Below are 17,963 nucleotides of genomic sequence, written 5' to 3'. Positions count from 1 at the left end.
ACAATGGAAGCGGTCTGTGCTCAAGATATGGGGGAAGGCACTCATCAACGAGGTGTTGATTTCAGCATGCCATTTGCAGAAACTATGCCTGTACAGGGCATCTGGCCCACATGTGCAGAAAAACAGTAGCTCGGCTGGTATATGAATCGGAAGGGTCAGAAACCGGACCAGAAGACAGTGGGGACAGTACCCGGGACACCGAGGTACAGCGGGTCGACACAATCAATGGCCACTGCTCTTACAACAATACGCCTCCAATAATGATGAGGGTCCTACTCAACGGGATACCCGTCAACATGGAGCTGGATATGGGAGCGAGTCAATCTCTCATGAATGCTGAACAAATCAAACAGCTGTGGCCCCACAAAAGAGACAGACCAAAACTCACAAGGGTTGACACCAAACTAAGGACATATGCCAAAGAAATCGTCCCAGTCCTTGGCAGCGCCATGCTCTCAGTCACACACAAAGGGACAGTGAACCGACTTCCCCTGTGGATTGTCCCCGAAGATCTCCCAGCACTGCTGGGGAGAAGCTGGCTGGCAAAACTAAACTGGAAATGGGATGATGTTCACGCCATGTCGTCAGAGGAACGGACCTCCTGCTCAACAGTTCTAAGTCGATTTGAACATCTCTTTCAGCCAGGTGTGGGCACCTTCAAAGGGGCTAAAGTGAAAATCTACATCACACAGGATGCTAAACCGGTCCATCACAAGGCTAGAGCTGTGCCCTATGTGATGAGGGAAAAGATTGAATATGAACTGGACAGGCTTCTGTGGGAAGGCATTATCTCACCCGTGGAATTTAGTGACTGGGTAAGTCCCATCGTCCCAGTCATGAAGCCTGATGGATCCATACGAATCTGTGGGGATTACAAATCTACCATAAACAGAGTCTCCCTACAGGACCAGTACCCGCTGCCCAGAGTGGAGGACCTATTTGCCATATTGGTTGGAGGAAAACTTTTTTCAAAACTAGATCTCACATCTGTGTATATGACGCAAGGACTGATCGAAGAGTCTAAGCTACTCACCACCATCAACACACATCGAGGCCTTTTCATGTACAATCGATGCCCATTCGGCATCAAGTCGGCAGCTGCTATATTCCAGTGCAACATGGAGAGTCTGCTCAAGTCCATCCCGGGGACGGTTGTATTTCAAGACGATATACTTATCACGGGCAGGGACATCGACTCCCATCTCCGCAATTTGGAGGAAGTACAAAAGTGGTTGGATCGGGTAGGCCTAAGAGTTAAGAAATCCAAGTGCCTGTTTCTCAAGCCTGAGGTTGAATTTTTGGGCAGAAGGATTGGCGCTGATGGAATCCGCCCAACAGAGTCCAAAACCAAAGCAATTCGCCTGGCACCCAGGCCGGGCCTGGAATGTCTCAGAACTGCGCGCTTTTCTCGGGTTAATCAATTACTTTGGGAACTTTATGCAGAACTTGAGCACACTGCTGGAGCCTCTCCACGTGCTACTCAGAAAGGGGTGCGATTGGTTTTGGGGGGATGCCCAGGAACCTGTCTTCAATAAGGCACGCAATCTTCTATGTTCCAACAGTGTTTTAGCTTTCTTTGATCCAGGTAAAAAGCTAGTTCTTACATGTGATGCGGCAGTGTACGGGGTCGGGTGCATTTTACAACATGTCAATGGTGCGGGTAAATTACAACCGATTGCTTATGCCTCCAGGTCACTTTCGCGGGCACTCGCCTGCGTGTACGGTGTCAAAAAGATGCACCAATAACTTTTCGGGGCCAAGTTCGCATTAGAAACCGACCACAAGCCCCCAACGTCCCTACTATCCGAGAGCAAGGCAATAAACGCCAACGCCTCGACGCGCATTCAGCGGTGGGCACTCATGCTGGCGTCTTACGACTACACCATAAGGCAGCAGACTAGGCACAGACAACTGTGCCGACGTGCTTAGCAGGCTACCCCTGGTGACCACGGAAGGGTCTGACGAACAGGACTGTGAGATAGTCATGGCAATCAATGTCTTTGAGTCCACAGGTTCGCCCATGACGGCTCGCTAAATCAGAGCCTGGATGACCAGCGACCCCACGTTATCCTTAGTAAAAAGATGTGTCTTAACTGGTGACTGGGCAGAGGCTTGCGATGCCTGCCCCGAGGAGATCAAACCTTTCCATCGGCGCATGCATGAGCTGTCACTACAAGCAGATTGCCTGATGTGGGGCAGCCGAGTAGTTATGCCTCCGCTAGGCAGAGAGACATTTGTCCTGGAGCTCCACCGCAAGCACCCAGGGATCGTTCTCATGAAGGCCATAGCCAGATCCCACGTCTGGTGGCCTGGTATTGACGCGGACTTGGAGCTCTGCGTCCGACGGTGCACCATTTGTGCCCAATTCAGTAATGCCCCTAGGGAGGCCCCCGTGAGCTCCTGGCCCTGGCCTACCAAACCATGGTTGCGGGTGCACGTAGACTATGTGGGCCCATTCATGGACAAAATGTTCCTCGTAGTTGTAGATGCATTTTCAAAGTGGATCGAATGCACCATTTTAAACTCGAGCACCACTTCCACCACTGTGGAGAGCCTTGGAACCATGTTTGCAACACACGGAATTCCTGACATATTGGTCAGTGATAATGGTCCGTGCTTCACCAGCACAGAATTCCAAGATTTTATAAGTGACCACGGCATAAATCACTTTAAGACGGCACCATTCAAGCCGGCCTCCAACGGCCAGGCAGAGAGAGCAGTGCAAATCATTAAACAAGGCATGCTCAAAATCCAAGGTCCCACACTGCAGGGCCGCCTGTCGCCACTGCTGCTGGCAAACAGATCTCGTCCGCATTCATTGACTGGAGTCCCCCCCACGCAACTATTGATGAAATGGACCTTAAAGACAAGGCTCTTATTAATCCTCCCAGACATGCATGAAATCGTTGAGGCAAAGCGCCGTAAGCTAACTGAGTACCATGACCGAAATTCGAGGGGGAGGTGGAATGAGATAGGGGACAAAGTGTTTGTGCTAAACTATGGCAGGGGTCCCAAATGGCTTTCAGGGACAGTAACAGGCAAGGAAGGAAACAGGCTAATGGTGGTACAAATGGACAATGGCCAAAACTGCCGTAGGCATGTAGATCAAGTCAAAAGCAGATTTACCAACAACACTGCGGAACCAGAGGCAGACTACAATGTGGAATTCACACCACACCTGGTGGACAGACAGAGGGAACAACCTGAGGAAAGGGCAATCCCAACAGACAGCCCAGGTGAGACACCAACAATCATACTGAACGAAACAGACAGCCCAGGCGAAATACCAGCAATCGCACCGAAAGAAAAACAGGCACCAAGGCAAACAACTGAACCACAACTAAGACGCTCCATGCGAGAGCATAGACCACCTGTGAGACTGAACCTATAAAGACAATAACACCTTGGGGGAGGGTAATGTCATGTATCTCACACTACTGTACATAATTGTATCTTACCATGCTATACATGACTGTAACTAGAGATGACCTGTAACCACAAGCTTACCTTACCACCAGGGGTGCACTTTCAGGAGACACTGGATACCTGTCCCAGACAGGTATATAAAGACAGGTCTCAGGCAAGTGTGGCATTCGAGAGCTGTGTAATAAAGGTGCAGGTCCTGAGTGACCTTGACTTCAGCATGTGCCTCGTGTGAGTTTGTACTGCAGGGACAGGACTTTACACCTACTTTGAGCTTGCAGTCTGACTCTTTATCCAAGACTTAACATTAACCAAGATGACTGGAGACCAGCTTTGCTGCACGGACCTAGTGCGCACACATATCGCAGTGAGGACTGGCCCGTGCTGCCCCTAGGCCCTCGCCTCTTCTGGCCCAGAAATGTCACCTCTCCTCGGCCCTGATCACATCGCTCTGCTATCTCTCGCTGCTCCTTCGCCCCGACCTCGCCGCTCCTGCTGTACCTGCCCTTGCTCCAATCACAGATAGTTATTGAGGGAAAGGATGGGTAGAACAGCTTTGCCGCACGCTCTTTCCGCTGCCTGCGCTTGATTTCTGCATGCTCTCGGCGATGAGACTCGAGGTGCTCAGCGCCCTCCGGATACACTTCCTCCACTTAGGGCAGTCTTTGGCCAGGGACTCCCAGGTGTCAGTGGTGATGTTTCACTTCATCAGAGAGGCTTTGAGTGTGTCCCGGTAAGGTTTCCACTGCCCACCTTTGGCTCGTTTGCCGAGAAGGAGTTCCGAGTAGAGCGCTTGCTTTGGGAGCCTCGTGTCTGACATGCGAACAATGTGGCCTGCCCAGCAGAGTGATCAAGTGTGGTCAGTGCTTCAACCTCTGCCGTCGAGTTACAGTACTCGGACGACACCTGCGTCTGTGCACACACAGAGGGGGATCTTAATGCATCATGTGGCAGACCTATAGGTGTATTGGAGCAAGTTAAGTAAATTTTCCCATGATGAAGCCATCTCAGGCCTCCCAGGCATCAATGTCCGCCGCTGCTGGTGCCATCTCCACCTCAGGTTCCTCCTCCTCCTCCTCATCTTCCACTGGCTCCTCTTCCTCCTCCTCCTCTGAAGCGGCTCTGTGCTTTGCTCTTCCTGCAGTTCCAATTCTCACTACTGCACTATGTTGTGCAGCGCATGGCAAATGACACTGATTCTGGAGACCTTGGCATGTGCATACACAAGGGCTCCTCCAGATCTGTCAAGGCATCTGAAATGCATCTTCAGCATGCCTATTGCTTGCTCTGTGACACAATTGGTGGACATGTGGCATTCATTAAAATGCTCCTCGCCCTCAGTATTTGTCCTTCTCAAGGGTGTCATGAGCCACGTCTCAGTGGATAGCCCTTGTCTCAAAGCAGCCAGCCTGTAACTCTGTTTGGAGGTGTAAAGAGCTGAGGGAGGGTGGACTGGCACAACATAAAAGAGTTATGATACTGCCAGAGAATCTGGCGCACATAAGCATGATCATCTTTTTATGGTTGCAGATGAGCTGCACAATGAAGGAGTGGAAGCCCTTGCAGTTCACAAACACTCCTGGGTGATGAGGGGGTGCCGTGATGGCCAAATGTGTACAGTCGATGGTGCCCTGTGCCCGTGGGAAACCAGTCAGAGCCACAAAGCCGAGCGCCCACTCAGTAACACTGGCCTCATCGGTGGAAAAGTTGCAGTCCTGTGTTGACCCCCTCTCTCCTGTGGAGAATCCGGTCATTGAGGAGCAGGCTGTTGTTGTGGGTGCTGCTGCTGATGGGGGGGCACATCCAATTCTCAGGACCAAAATGAGGCAGTATAACTGGCACCCATGCTGATGTAAAAGATTGCAGGTAAAGTGGAGATGAGAGGGCCAATCCCTCAATGTTTTGATACTGAGTAGTAATGTGGTGAGAGTGGCTCCCGGGGTTGATGAAATGACCTGCAAACTGCTATGGTGCAGATGCTGGACCATCATAAGAATATAAGAAACAGGAACAGGAGTAGGCCATATGGCCCCTCGAGCCTGCTCCACCATTCAATAAGATCATGGTTGATCTGATCATGGACTCAGCTTCACTTCCCCGTCCCCTCCCCAGAACCCCTTATCCCCTTATCATTTAAGAAACTGTCTATTTCTGTCTTAAATTTATTCAATGTCCAAGGTTCCACAGCTTTCTGAGGCAGCGAATTCCATAGATGCACAACCGTCTGAGAGAAGAAATTTTTACTCATCTCAGTTTTAAATGGGCAGCTCCTTATTCTAAGATTATGCCCTCTAGTTCTAGTCTCCCCTATCAGAGAAAACATCCTCTTTGCATCCACCTTGTCAAGCCCCCTCATAATCTTATACGTTTCGATAAGATCACCTCTTATTCTTCTGAATTCCAATGAGTAGAGGCCCAACCTACTCAATCTTTCCTCATAAGTCAACCCCCTCATCCCCGGAATCAACCTTGTGTGCCTTCTCTGAACTGCCTCCAAAGCAAGTATATCCTTTCGTAAATATGGAAACCAAAACTGCACGCAATATTCCAGATGTGGCCTCATCAATACCTTGTACAACTGTAGCAAAAATTCCCTGCTTTTATACTCCATCCCCTTTGCAATAAATGCCAAGATTCTATTGGCCTTCCTGATCACTAGCTGTACCTGAATACTAATCTTTTGTGTTTCATGCACAAGTGCCCCCAGGTCCCGCTGTACTGCAGCACTTTGCAATCTTTCTCCATTTAAATAATAACTTGCTCATTGATTTTTTTTCTGCCAAAGTGCATGACGTCACACTTTCCAACATTATACTCCATCTGCCTAATTTTTGCCCGCTCACTTAACTTGTCTATGTCCTTTTGCAGATTTTTTGTGTTCTCCTTACACATTGCTTTTCCTCCCATATTTGTATCGTCGGCAAACTTGGCTCCGTTACACTCGGTCCCTTTCTCCAAGTCGTTAATATAGAATGTAAACAGTTGGGGTTGGACTGCTGGTAAAAAGTTAGGTGTGTTATATATGTAAACTTGTATTTACTCTGTACAGCCACCAGAGGGCTCATCCCCTGGAGTCCCAAGGGATCCCATAATCCCTTGGGAGCATGGGTATTTAAGGAGGCTTCACAGGTTGGAGAGGCACTCTGGAGACCTGCAATAAAAGACTAAGGTCACACTTAATTTTGAGCTCAGTGTTCAGTCTGACTCTTTCTCCATACATAACAACTGGCAATGAGATACAGATAGCGAACCCAAAGATGCAGAGAACAGTGAGCATCCTGGAGAAATTGTCGGGGGTGTTGATTGGGAAACTTTTGTGGAGTGACTCGACCAATACTTTGTGGCCAACGAGCTAGATGGGGAAGAGAACGCTGCCAAACGACGTGCGATCCTCCTCACCGTCTGTGGGGCACCAACGTATGGCCTCATGAAGAATCTGCTCACTCCAACGAAACCCATGGAGAAATTGTACGATGATTTGTGCACACTGGTCCGAGAGCATTTGAACCCGAAGGAAAGCGTTCTGATGGCGAGGTACCGGTTCTACACCTACAAAAGGTCTGAAGGCCAGGAAGTGGCGAGTTATGTCGCCGAGCTAAGATGCCTTGTAGGACATTGCAAATTTGAAGGATATTTGGCGCACATGCTCAGAGACTTTTTCATACTTGGCTTTGGCCACAAAACCATACTTCACAAATTTTTGACTGTAGAGACCCCAACCTTGAGTAAGACCATAGCGATAGCTCTGGCGTTCATTGCCACCAGTGACAATACTAAGCAAATCTCTCAGCACACAAGTGCTGCTACAAGTACTATGAACAAAGTGATATTGTTTTCGAATCGCAATGTATAGGGCAGGTCACATATACCTGCAGCTGCACGTCCGCGGATGTTTCAGAGTCCACCATCAAGGGTGATGAATGCAAGGCCATTAACACCTTGTTGACGCTGCGGAGTGATCATCGTTTTCATTCATGCCGATTCAAAGGGTATGTTTGCAAGGGCTGTGGAACAATGGGACACCTCCAACGTATGTGCAGGCGAGCTGCTAATCCCGTTAAACCTGCAAACCACCATGTTGCAGAGGAGGACAGATCCATGGAAGATCACGACGAACCAGAGCCTCAGACCGAGGAGGCAGAGGTACATGAGCTACACACATTCACCACGAATTGTTTCCTGATAGTGCTGAATGTTGAACTAAATGGACTCCCGGTGTCAATGGAACTGGACACGGGCGCAAGCCAGTCCATCATGGACGAAAATACTTTCGAAAGACTGTGGTGCAACAAGGCCTCAAGGCCAGTCTTAACTCCAATTTGTATGAAACTCGCACACCAAAGAACTGATTCCCGTAATTGGCAGTGCTACCATAAAGGTCTCTTGCAATGGAGCAGTGGTATAGGGCGCTGGTCCGATGCTGCTTGGCAGCAGCTGGCTGGGAAAGATACGCTGGAACTGGGACGACGTCCGAGCGCTATCGCCCGCTGATGACACTTCGTGTGCCCAGGTCTTAAACAACTTTCCTTCGCTGTTCGAACCAGGTATCTGGAAAGTCTAAGGAGCAAAAGTGAAGATCCACCTAATTCCGGGGGTGCGACCCATCCATCATAAGGCGGGAGCAGTACCGTACATGATGAGCGAAAGGGTAGAGATCGAGCTAGACCGGCTGCAACAAGAGGGCATCATTTCACCGATCGAATTCAACGAGTGGGTCAGCCCAATCATTCCTGTCCTCAAGGGAGACGGCACCCTGCAGGACCAGTACCCACTATCAAAGGCCGACGGCTTCTTTGCAGCGCTGGCGGGAGGAAAAACGTAGACTTCAGCCTACATGCTGCAGGAACTGGAGGAATCATCGAAGGGCCTCACCTGCATCAACACGCACAAAGGAATTTTTATTTATAACAGATGCCCGTTTGGAATTCGGTCAGCGGCAGCGATATGCCAGAGAAACATGGAAAGCTTACTGAAGTCGGTCCTGCACACTGTAGTCTTCCAGGATGACATCTTGGTCACAGGTCAGAACACAGCCGAGCATCTGCAGAACCTGGAGGAGGTTCTTAGTCGATTTAACCACGTTGGGTTCAGATTAAAATGCTCGAAGTGCGTTTTCCTGGTGCCTGAAGTGGAGATCCTGTGAAGGAGGATTGCGGCATCAGGCCTACCAACGAGAAGATGGAGGCAATCGAGAATGCACCGAATGTGACGGAGCTGCGGTTGTTTTTGCGACTCCTGAACTACTTTGGAAACTACTTGCCGGGTCTCAGCACACTGTTAGAACCATTGCATGTCTTACTACGAAAAGGGGACAAGTGGGTTTGGGGCAAAAGCCAAGAAAATGCCTTTGCAAAAGCGAGAAAATTGTTATGCTCAAACAAATTGTTTGTGTTGTATGAACCATGTAAGCGTTTGGTACTAGCATGTGATGCTTCATCATCTTGCGTCGGGTGTGTATCGCAACAAGCTAATGATTTCGGGAAACTGCAACCAGTTGCTTATGCATCCAGGAGTCTGCCTAAGGCTGAGAGAGCCTACAGCATGATTGAAAAAGAAGCATTAGCGTTTGTCTATGCGGTAAAGAAAATGCATCAATATCTGTTTGGGCTAAAATTCGAATTGGTAACTGACTATAAGCCACTCATATCCCTGTTTTCCGAGAGTAAAGGGATAAACATCAACGCATCGGCCCGCATCCAGAGATAGGCATTCACGTTGTCCGCATACAACTACACCATCTGCCACAGGCCAGGCACAGAAAAGTGCACCAATGCTCTCATCAGGCTGTCATTGCCCACCACGGGGGTGGAAATGGTGCAGTCCGCAGATTTAGCCATGGTTATGGAAGCATTTGAGAGTGAGCAATCACCCGTCACTGCCCGGCAGATCAAAACCTGGACGAGCCAGGACCCCTTATTATCCCTAGTCAAAAACTGTGTACTTCACAGGAGCTGGTCCAGTGTCCCTGTGGAAATGCAGGAAGAGATAAAGCCGTTCCAGTGGTGCAAAGATGAAATGTCTATACAGGCAGACTGCCTTCTGTGGGGCAATCGTGTAGTAGTTCCCAAGAAGGGCAGAAACACCTTCATCAATGATCTCCACAGTACCCACGTTGTAATGATGAAAGCGATAGCCAAATCCCACGTTTGGTGGCCCGGTATCGATGCGGACTTAGAGTCCTGTGTTCATAGATGTAATACATGCTCGCAGTTAAGCAATGTACCCATGGAGGCGCCGCTAAGTTTATAGTCTGGGCCCTCCAAACCGTGGTCTAGGGTACACATCGACTATGCAGGCCTGTTCTTGGTTGAAATGTTCCTTATGTTTGTAGATGCATACTCCAAGTGGATTGAATGTGAGATAATGTCGGCTAGCACGTCCGCTGCCACTACTGAAAGCCTGCGGGCCATGTTTGCCACACACGGCCTACCCGATGTCCTGGTGAGCGACAACGGGCCATGTTTTACCAGTGCTGAGTTCAAAGAATTCATGACCCGTAACGGGATCAAACATGTCACATCTGCCCAAGTTTAAACCAGCGTTCAATGGTCAGGCAGATTGAGCAGTGCAAACCATCAAGCAAGGCATGAAGAGGATAACTGAAGGCTCACTGCAGACTCGCCTATCCCGAGTTCTGCTTAGCTACCGCACGAAACCCCACTCACTCACTGGGCACCCACCTGCTGAACTGCTCATGAAAAGAGCACTTAAGACAAGGCTCTCGTTAGTTCACCCTGATCTACATGAACAGGTAAAGAGCAGGCGGTTTCAACAACGTACATACCATGATAGCGCAAATGTATGACGCGAGATTGAAATCAATGATCCTGTATTTGTATTGAATTATAGACAAGGTCCCAAGTGGCTTCCGGCACTGTCATGGCCAAAGAGGGGAACAGGTGTTTCGGGTCAAACTTTCAAATAGACTCATTCACCGGAAACACATGGACCAAATCAAACTTAGATTCACGGACTATCCTGAGCAACCCACCTTGGACCCTCCCTTTTTTGATCCCCCAACAATATACACCAGTTGCAACCGATACCACAGTTGACCTCGAAGCAGAACCCATCATCCACAGCAGCCCAGCTGGACCCAACACACCAGGCAGCCCAGCAAGGCCAGCTGCACAGTAGCCCAGCGAGGACCCAACAAACGATTCAACAATACCAGCTTTCACACCGAGACAATCAACCAGGGCAAGAAGGGCCCCAGATCAACTCACATTGTAAATAGTTACACGATTGACTTTGGTGGGAAGTGTTGTTATATATGTAAACTTGCATTTACTCTGTATAGCCACCAGAGGGCTCATCCCCTGGAGTCCCAAGGAATGCCATAATCTCTTGGGAGCACAGGTATTTAAGGAGACCTCACAGGTTGGAGAGGCACTCTGGAGACCTGCAATAAACGACTCAGGTTACACTTTACTTTGAGCTCACAGTGTTTAGTCTGACTCTTTCTCCATGCACAACAAGGTGAATGTTGCTTTACTTTATTGCTGATGTTTAATTTGGATGTGATAAAAGTGACTGAAATGTGTCGAGGCTGATGGTAACTTTTTTCTATGACCTTGCTGAAAGACTTTCATTGAGAAGCCCAATGGCGAAGACAAAATAATTATCAATAAGTGAACCATCACATTTTGTCCATACATGCTGATTTATTAATTCTGTGACACAGTCCTTCAAGAAGTTCTCAGGGAAGCACTACATATCACATAGAGGGTGAGAGGATTAGGGTTAGAATGATCTATCGTAAGCCGGAGACAGCTGCAGACTCTGACAACATTTGTATGGGAGGAAACGGGTATAAAGTTACAGCTATTCGACTTTAGGGGTAGCGTGATTACAGACCAAACTGAGGAAGGACTACGGTCAATAGAACACAGCAAGAGACAAGCGCCGCAGTGACTCAGTGGCCTACTGTTGAGGTTTCAACAACTAGACTGTTACTATCACTTTGTTAATGTGTCTTTCTTTGTACTGCAAGGAAAGTACTTCATAAAATCTGTTCTGATTCATCACAAAAGACCTGTACCCAGCATGCCTTGTTGTGGTGATGGACTTAAGTCTATTCTGAGAGATGTAATTAATCTGACACATCGAATAACCCTCACAGCACATAAAGTGTGTTGCGATGGCCTGATGACCGTACCCATTATACAGTGCAGTCATATGTGGATGGGGAGATATTCCTGATAAAGCAGATGACCTGAGGATCAAATGTGTGTTTCTCACAAGGCACCACACATGTTGTTAAATTCAGACACTCACCAAGAGAGGATCAACAATGTGAGTGTATTTACAAGTACACAATAACAAAGGTTACATAACGTTATTACATTTACAAACATTTACACCACCAACACCCTGCCCTCTACCCAGCACCACCACCTCTTTTACCCCCTTTGAAGCGATGCACAAGCTCCTCTTCCTCACCCCACATACACCACGGCGTGCCGCTCCGCTGCCCCTCTCTGCCTCTGATTGACGAGCTTGTGCAGGAGGGCAGCGGGATGTCTGCAGACGTGTGCGTCTTGATGAGAAGGTAAGGGGCGTGACCAAAGACGCCGGGATCTCCTGCTCCTCTGGATCTGTCTGCCCTGAGGGTGTGGGCTCGGGGGCTTGCACTACGCGTCTCTTGCCTCATCACCTCAACAGTCTCAGTTGTGCGCTTCAACACAGTAATGAGCCGGTCCATCCTGTCATCATGCTGCTGGGTGAAGGTGGCGATGCTGTCAGCGATCCCGCCATGGTCTGGAGCATATCGCGACCTATCCCCACGCTCGTCCGTGATAGCTGCACCATCTTCTGAATTGCAGAGAGCGGTGTTGCGTCTTCAACTGGTTGCTAGCTCCTGGTGGGTTCTGGCGCCTTGCTTGCCTTCGCACCACGGCCTCTGCGCTTGGTACAGCTTGCCAGTGTGGACTTTGTTCCAAACCCCAGGAACTCGGAGCCCAACGCCAAGGTCAGAAGGCTCACATGGCAGGAGGCTGCTGTCATCCTGTTCCAGTTCCTCGAGCTGGAAGGCCACAAAGTCAGTGCCTTCTCCCTGCTCTCCCTTCTCTTCTTCATGGCTTTGGGTGGTGGAGATGAGAGTGATGGAAATGGGTAATCTGACGGGGCGGGAGGGTGGGGGCGGTGCGGGTGGAGGAAGGATCCGCTGTCTTGGGCAGGGGCAACGTCGGGGTGGGAAACATTGGGGTCTGATGGCTTCTGTGGAGGCCAGAAGTCAATGGTGTGCCTTGATCCATGCTGTCCGAATCATCATCTGTAAGTAGAGGATAACATTTCAGTCTGTAAGTGGTTGGGGGCAGTGGGATGGTGCTGGTCAAGCTGAGATGTGAGCCGTGCCATCTCACATTCTGCCAGCTCATTATATGGGCACACCAATACTGGGCAACTATGTGTGCGGTAAACCGTGAGTCGCTTAACATTGCATGTCCTTTCATGCCATGATCATGGCTCAGAAGACAGATTAGTATAAACTTATCATGCTGTAGCACCGGATCTGCATCAACTGTAGTGATTGCATGGAGACAGGCACCCAGCAATGCCAACGCATGTTCCTCCAGCCTGCTCAATTCGACTACCTCTACTGGTCCCCCTCCCGTCCCACGCAGGCTTGCTGCCTTGGATGCATTTTTCTTCTGCACAAAGAAACGTTGCAGCCTTTAGCCCCTTTGCTGATGCCTCCCCATACACACTCCCACACACACACACACATCTGGCGCACAACCCTATTGCCATTGGACAGGAGGGGGCGAATACATTTTTACTCACACTTGCTGCCGCCACCAAATCATTCCAATGTTTCCAACATTGGTCCTCATCCTGCTCAACGTTGCCCATTGTGGACACGATCTCAGTGATCTCCCGCCAAATGCATCAATATTGGGGCGGTAGAGGCTTGCCATGACCATCCCGGGAGAGGTCTTTGTACCTGCGCTCCACCTCCATGACTAGCTCCTCCAATTCCTCCGCATTAAACCATGGAGCTCTGGGCCTGGTTTTGCCAATCTTCATTGCTGGTTTCTGGCCACTCATCATCAATGATGAAACGAATGGCTGCTCAACAGTTTGTGTGTCTCAATTTCTCCGACTGCCCCCTCTGCAACTTCCAACTCTGTCCTCTCCAACCTCCAACTCTGTCCTCTTCAACTTCCAACTCTCTCCTCTCCAACCTCCAACTCTGTCCTCTCCAACCTCCACCTCTCTCCTCTCAAATGCCAACTCTCTCCTCTCACCTCTCACACTCACAGATGGAATAAAGTGGTGTGCCTTTATGTGCATGTACACTACAGCAATCAGCCCCAAACGACCCTGAAATGATGACACGTCGGAAGACAAGAACTACCCAAAAAAATCGCGAATCTCGCGCATGTGCATTGGAGGCCCTCCGAAGATCCCTGAGTGGAGAGGCCTCCAACTGCCGCACACTGATGACTCCGGCCACTCACTCCTGCTCCCGCCTACTCCCGCTCGGCGACTGCTGCTGCCTGCCGCTGCCACCCACACAACGGAGCCAATTACCATCAAGCGAGGAAACTAACCCTGCTTCAATAAGGATTGTAGAAGAGCATGCCAGGAGCAGCACCAGGCATACCTAAAATTGAGGAGCCAATCTGCAACACAGGATTACATGCTAAAGAGCGGAAGCAGCATGCGATCCCACAATCAACGGATCAGATCAAATCTCAGTAGTCGTGCCACTTCCAGTCGTGAATGGTGGTGGACCATTAAACAACTAATGGGAGGAAGAGGCTCCATGAATAACCCCATCCTCAATGATGGCGGAGCCCAGCACGTCAGTGCAAAAGACAAGGCTGAAGCATTTGCAACCATCTTCAGGTAGAAGTGCCGAGCAGATGATGCATATTGGCTTTTCCTGAGGTCATAAGAAATAGAAGCGGGGTAGGCCATTTTCCCCCTCGAGCCTGCTCCCCATTCAGTAGATAATGGCTGATCTGATCTTGGCCTCAACTCTGTCTATTTCCACGTTAAATATATTCAAAGACCCAGCCTTCACAGCTCTCTGGGGTAGAGAATTCCAAAGATTCACAACCCTCTGGAGACAAAATTCCTCCGTTTTAAATGGGCAACCCCTTATTCTGAAACTATGTTCCTTAGTTCTAGATTCCCCCACAAGGGGAAACATCCTCTCTGCATCTACCCTGTCAAGGCCCCTCATAACCTTATATGTTTCAATAAGATCACTTCTCATTCTTCTAAACTCCAATGAGTGTAGACCTAACCTGCTCAAACTTTCTTCAAAAGACAACCCCTTCTTCCCAGGTCCTCACTATCACAGAAGCCAGTCTTCAGCCAATTTGATTCACTCCACATGATCTCAAGAAACAGCAGAGCATACTGGATACAGCAAAGGCAATTGGACTCGATAATATCCCGGCTATCGTGCTGAAGACTTGTGCTCCAGAATTAGCCGCACCTGTAGCCAAGCTGTCCCAGTACAGCTACAGTGGCATCTATCCGACCATGTGGAAAACTGCTCAGATATGTCCTGTCCATAAAAAACAGGACAAATCTATTCCGGCCAATTACTGCCCCATTTACTCTCAATCATCTGCAAAGTGATGGAAGATGTCATCTACAGTGCTTTCAAGTGGCATTTACTCACCAGTTAGCTGTTCACCGATGCCCAGTTTGGGTTCCACCAGGACACTCGCTCCAGACCACATTACAACCTTGTTGAAAACATGGACAAAAGAGCTGAATTCCAGAGGTGAGGTGAGAGTGACTGCCCTTGACATCAAGGTAGCATTTAACCGAGTGTGGAATCAAGGAGCCATAGCAAAACTGAAATCAATGGGAATCAGGGGGAAAACTCTCCACTAGCTGGAGTTATACCTAGCAGAAAGGAAGATGGTTGTGGTGATTGGAGTTCAATCATCAAAGCCCCAGGACATTGCAGTAAGAGTTCCTCAGGGCAGTGTCCTAGGCCCAACCATCTTCAGCTGCTTCTTCAATGACCTTCCCTCCAGCATAAGGTCAGAAGTGGGAATGTTCACTGATAACTGCACAGTGTTCAGTTCCATTCGCAACTCCTCAGATAATGAAGCATTCCATGCCCACATGCAGTAAGACCTGGATGGCATTCAGGCTTGGGCTGATAAGTGGCAAATAACATTAGTACCACACAAGTGCCAGGCAATGACTATCTCCAACAAGCGAGAGTATAACCACCGTCCCTTAACATTCAATGGCATTACCATTGCCGAATCCCCCACCATCAACATCCTGGGGGTTACCTTTGACCAGAATCTTAACTGGACTAGTCGCATAAATACTGTGGCTACAAGAGCAGGTCAGAGGCTGGGTAGTCTGTGGCGAATGTGTCATCTCCTGACTCCCCAAAGGATTCCACCATCTACAAGGTACAAGTCAGGAGTGTGATGGAATATTCTCCACTTGCCTGGATGAGTGCAGCTCCAGCAACACTCAACAAGCTCGACACCATCCAGGACAAAGCAGCCCACTTGATTGGCATCCCATCCACCACCTTAAACCTTCACTCCCTCCACCGCCGGTGGCTGCAGTGTGTATCATCTACAAGATGCACTGCAGCAACTCACCAAGGCCTCTTCAGCACCAACTCCCAAACCCGCGACCACTGCCACCTAGAAGGACAAGGACAGTAGGCGTATGGTAACACCATCACCTGCATGTTCCCCTCCAAGTTACACACCATCCTGGCTTGGAAGTATATCGCCATTCCTTCATTGTCACTGGGTCAATATCCTAGAACTCCCTCCCTACCAGCACTGTGGGAGTACCTTCACCACACGGACTGCAGTGGTTCAAGAAGGTGTATCACCACCACCTTCTCAAGGGCAATTAGGGATGGGCAATAAATGCAGCAACACCCACATCCCATGGATGAATTTTTTAAAAATCCTGGGTGCTAAAAAGGCCTTAGAGTTCAGAGGTTAGGCTATATTTGATGAAAGAAGTTGCACACCAGCCACCACACGGGCTTGACAGAGCTAGGTCTTGGTCCAGTGGCAAGGATCAACCAAGACGACTGGAGACCAGCTCTGCTACACAGACCTAGTGCGCACACATATCGCTGTGTGGGCTGGCCTGTGCTGCCCCTGGGCTCTCGCCACTTCTGGGCCCCGAACTCACGCCTCTCCTGGGCTCTGATCAAATCGCTCTACAAACTCTCGCCGCTCCTTCATCCCGATCTTGACGCTCCTCTGCTGCTTGCCCCCGTGGAGCAGCATGGAGGTTCCGACCTGCGAGAAACCACCAGCCACAGATCGGGGCCATAAAAGGAGCAGAGGTGCAGCGGCCCGAGAACAGCGCGAGCTGGTGCAGGAGTGCGACGAATTGGAGAAGTGCGATTGGATTGGAAGTCACCAAGATCAAGGGCGCTGATTGGAATATGGGCAGGTACAGCAGGAGAGGTGGTAAAGCAGTCCCTGATACCTTTGTGGTGAAACAAGAGTTAATTGTTTAATGTGCACTGAATTTCATCCTTCTGATGTCTGAGTTGTGGCTGGATCTTTTTAATTGAAGTGGTTTGTGTAGGATGGCTCAGGACCTTTAATTATCTATCGCAAATAAAAACCCAAGAAACAAACCTAAATCCCAACCCATTATTTAGGAAGCAACTAATTAATATATTGTAATGAAGGGAGTATTGTAAGCAAGGTCCATTGTGGGAGTAATATGCGCAATGTATTATGGTTACATCATTTGTGCACAAGTAAAAACCCAGCAGCAATTAAATGGAAAAGCAGAAACAGAAAGACACCAGAACCAATCTAATTTGGAAATATTTAATTGTAAAAGCAGAAAATGGCATTAAATAGATTTATAAAACAGCAGTATAGTCTAACATTTAAGCCAGCGATCCCACCACCCACTGTGATTTGAGAGCTACAGACCTAAAAAGCAGTCTGGTTGGCAAGTTCTTAATGGAGACAGGTTAATCTCAGAACCATACTGCTGATTGTTGCCATCCATTCAGAACTTCTTAAATTCTGATATCCACATCCTGCAATAAATTAAGTTGCAACAGCCAGAAGCAATGTCTGAACTCAAGGGAAAATGGTGCTCCACAATTTAATGTTACAATCCTTCTTCTTCAATACAATACATTTCTTGCAGAAGTTAAGCTGACAATACTGTTTATATCATGGTGGGGTCCTCCTGAGCAGTGTGATGCTCCCAATGTGATGGATATAATTTTTCACTGAATTACTCTTGAAGTAATCGTGTGATCGGATTTGACACTGGAACAAACTATTTGCTCTAGAGACCTAACTATACAGGGAAATGTTATTATATAATCAGAAAAGTATAAATTAAATCGCAAGACAGAATCGGATCATTATATAGACAATTTGCCTTTAACAAAGGTGTGAAAATATCGATTCACAAGCACCTCACTAATGAAAGCAAAGTGAAAATAATTTTTTATATGACACATTGTACTCATCTATCTATGGACCAGCAGCACCTCTTCCATGTTACCTTCACTAGGGCTGACTGCTGGGCAGACGGAGTGGCCA

The sequence above is a fragment of the Pristiophorus japonicus genome, chromosome 7, assembly GCF_044704955.1.
Source record: "Pristiophorus japonicus isolate sPriJap1 chromosome 7, sPriJap1.hap1, whole genome shotgun sequence".
Classification (NCBI taxonomy): Eukaryota; Metazoa; Chordata; class Chondrichthyes; family Pristiophoridae; genus Pristiophorus; species Pristiophorus japonicus.
This window is presented reverse-complemented; position numbering follows the sequence as displayed.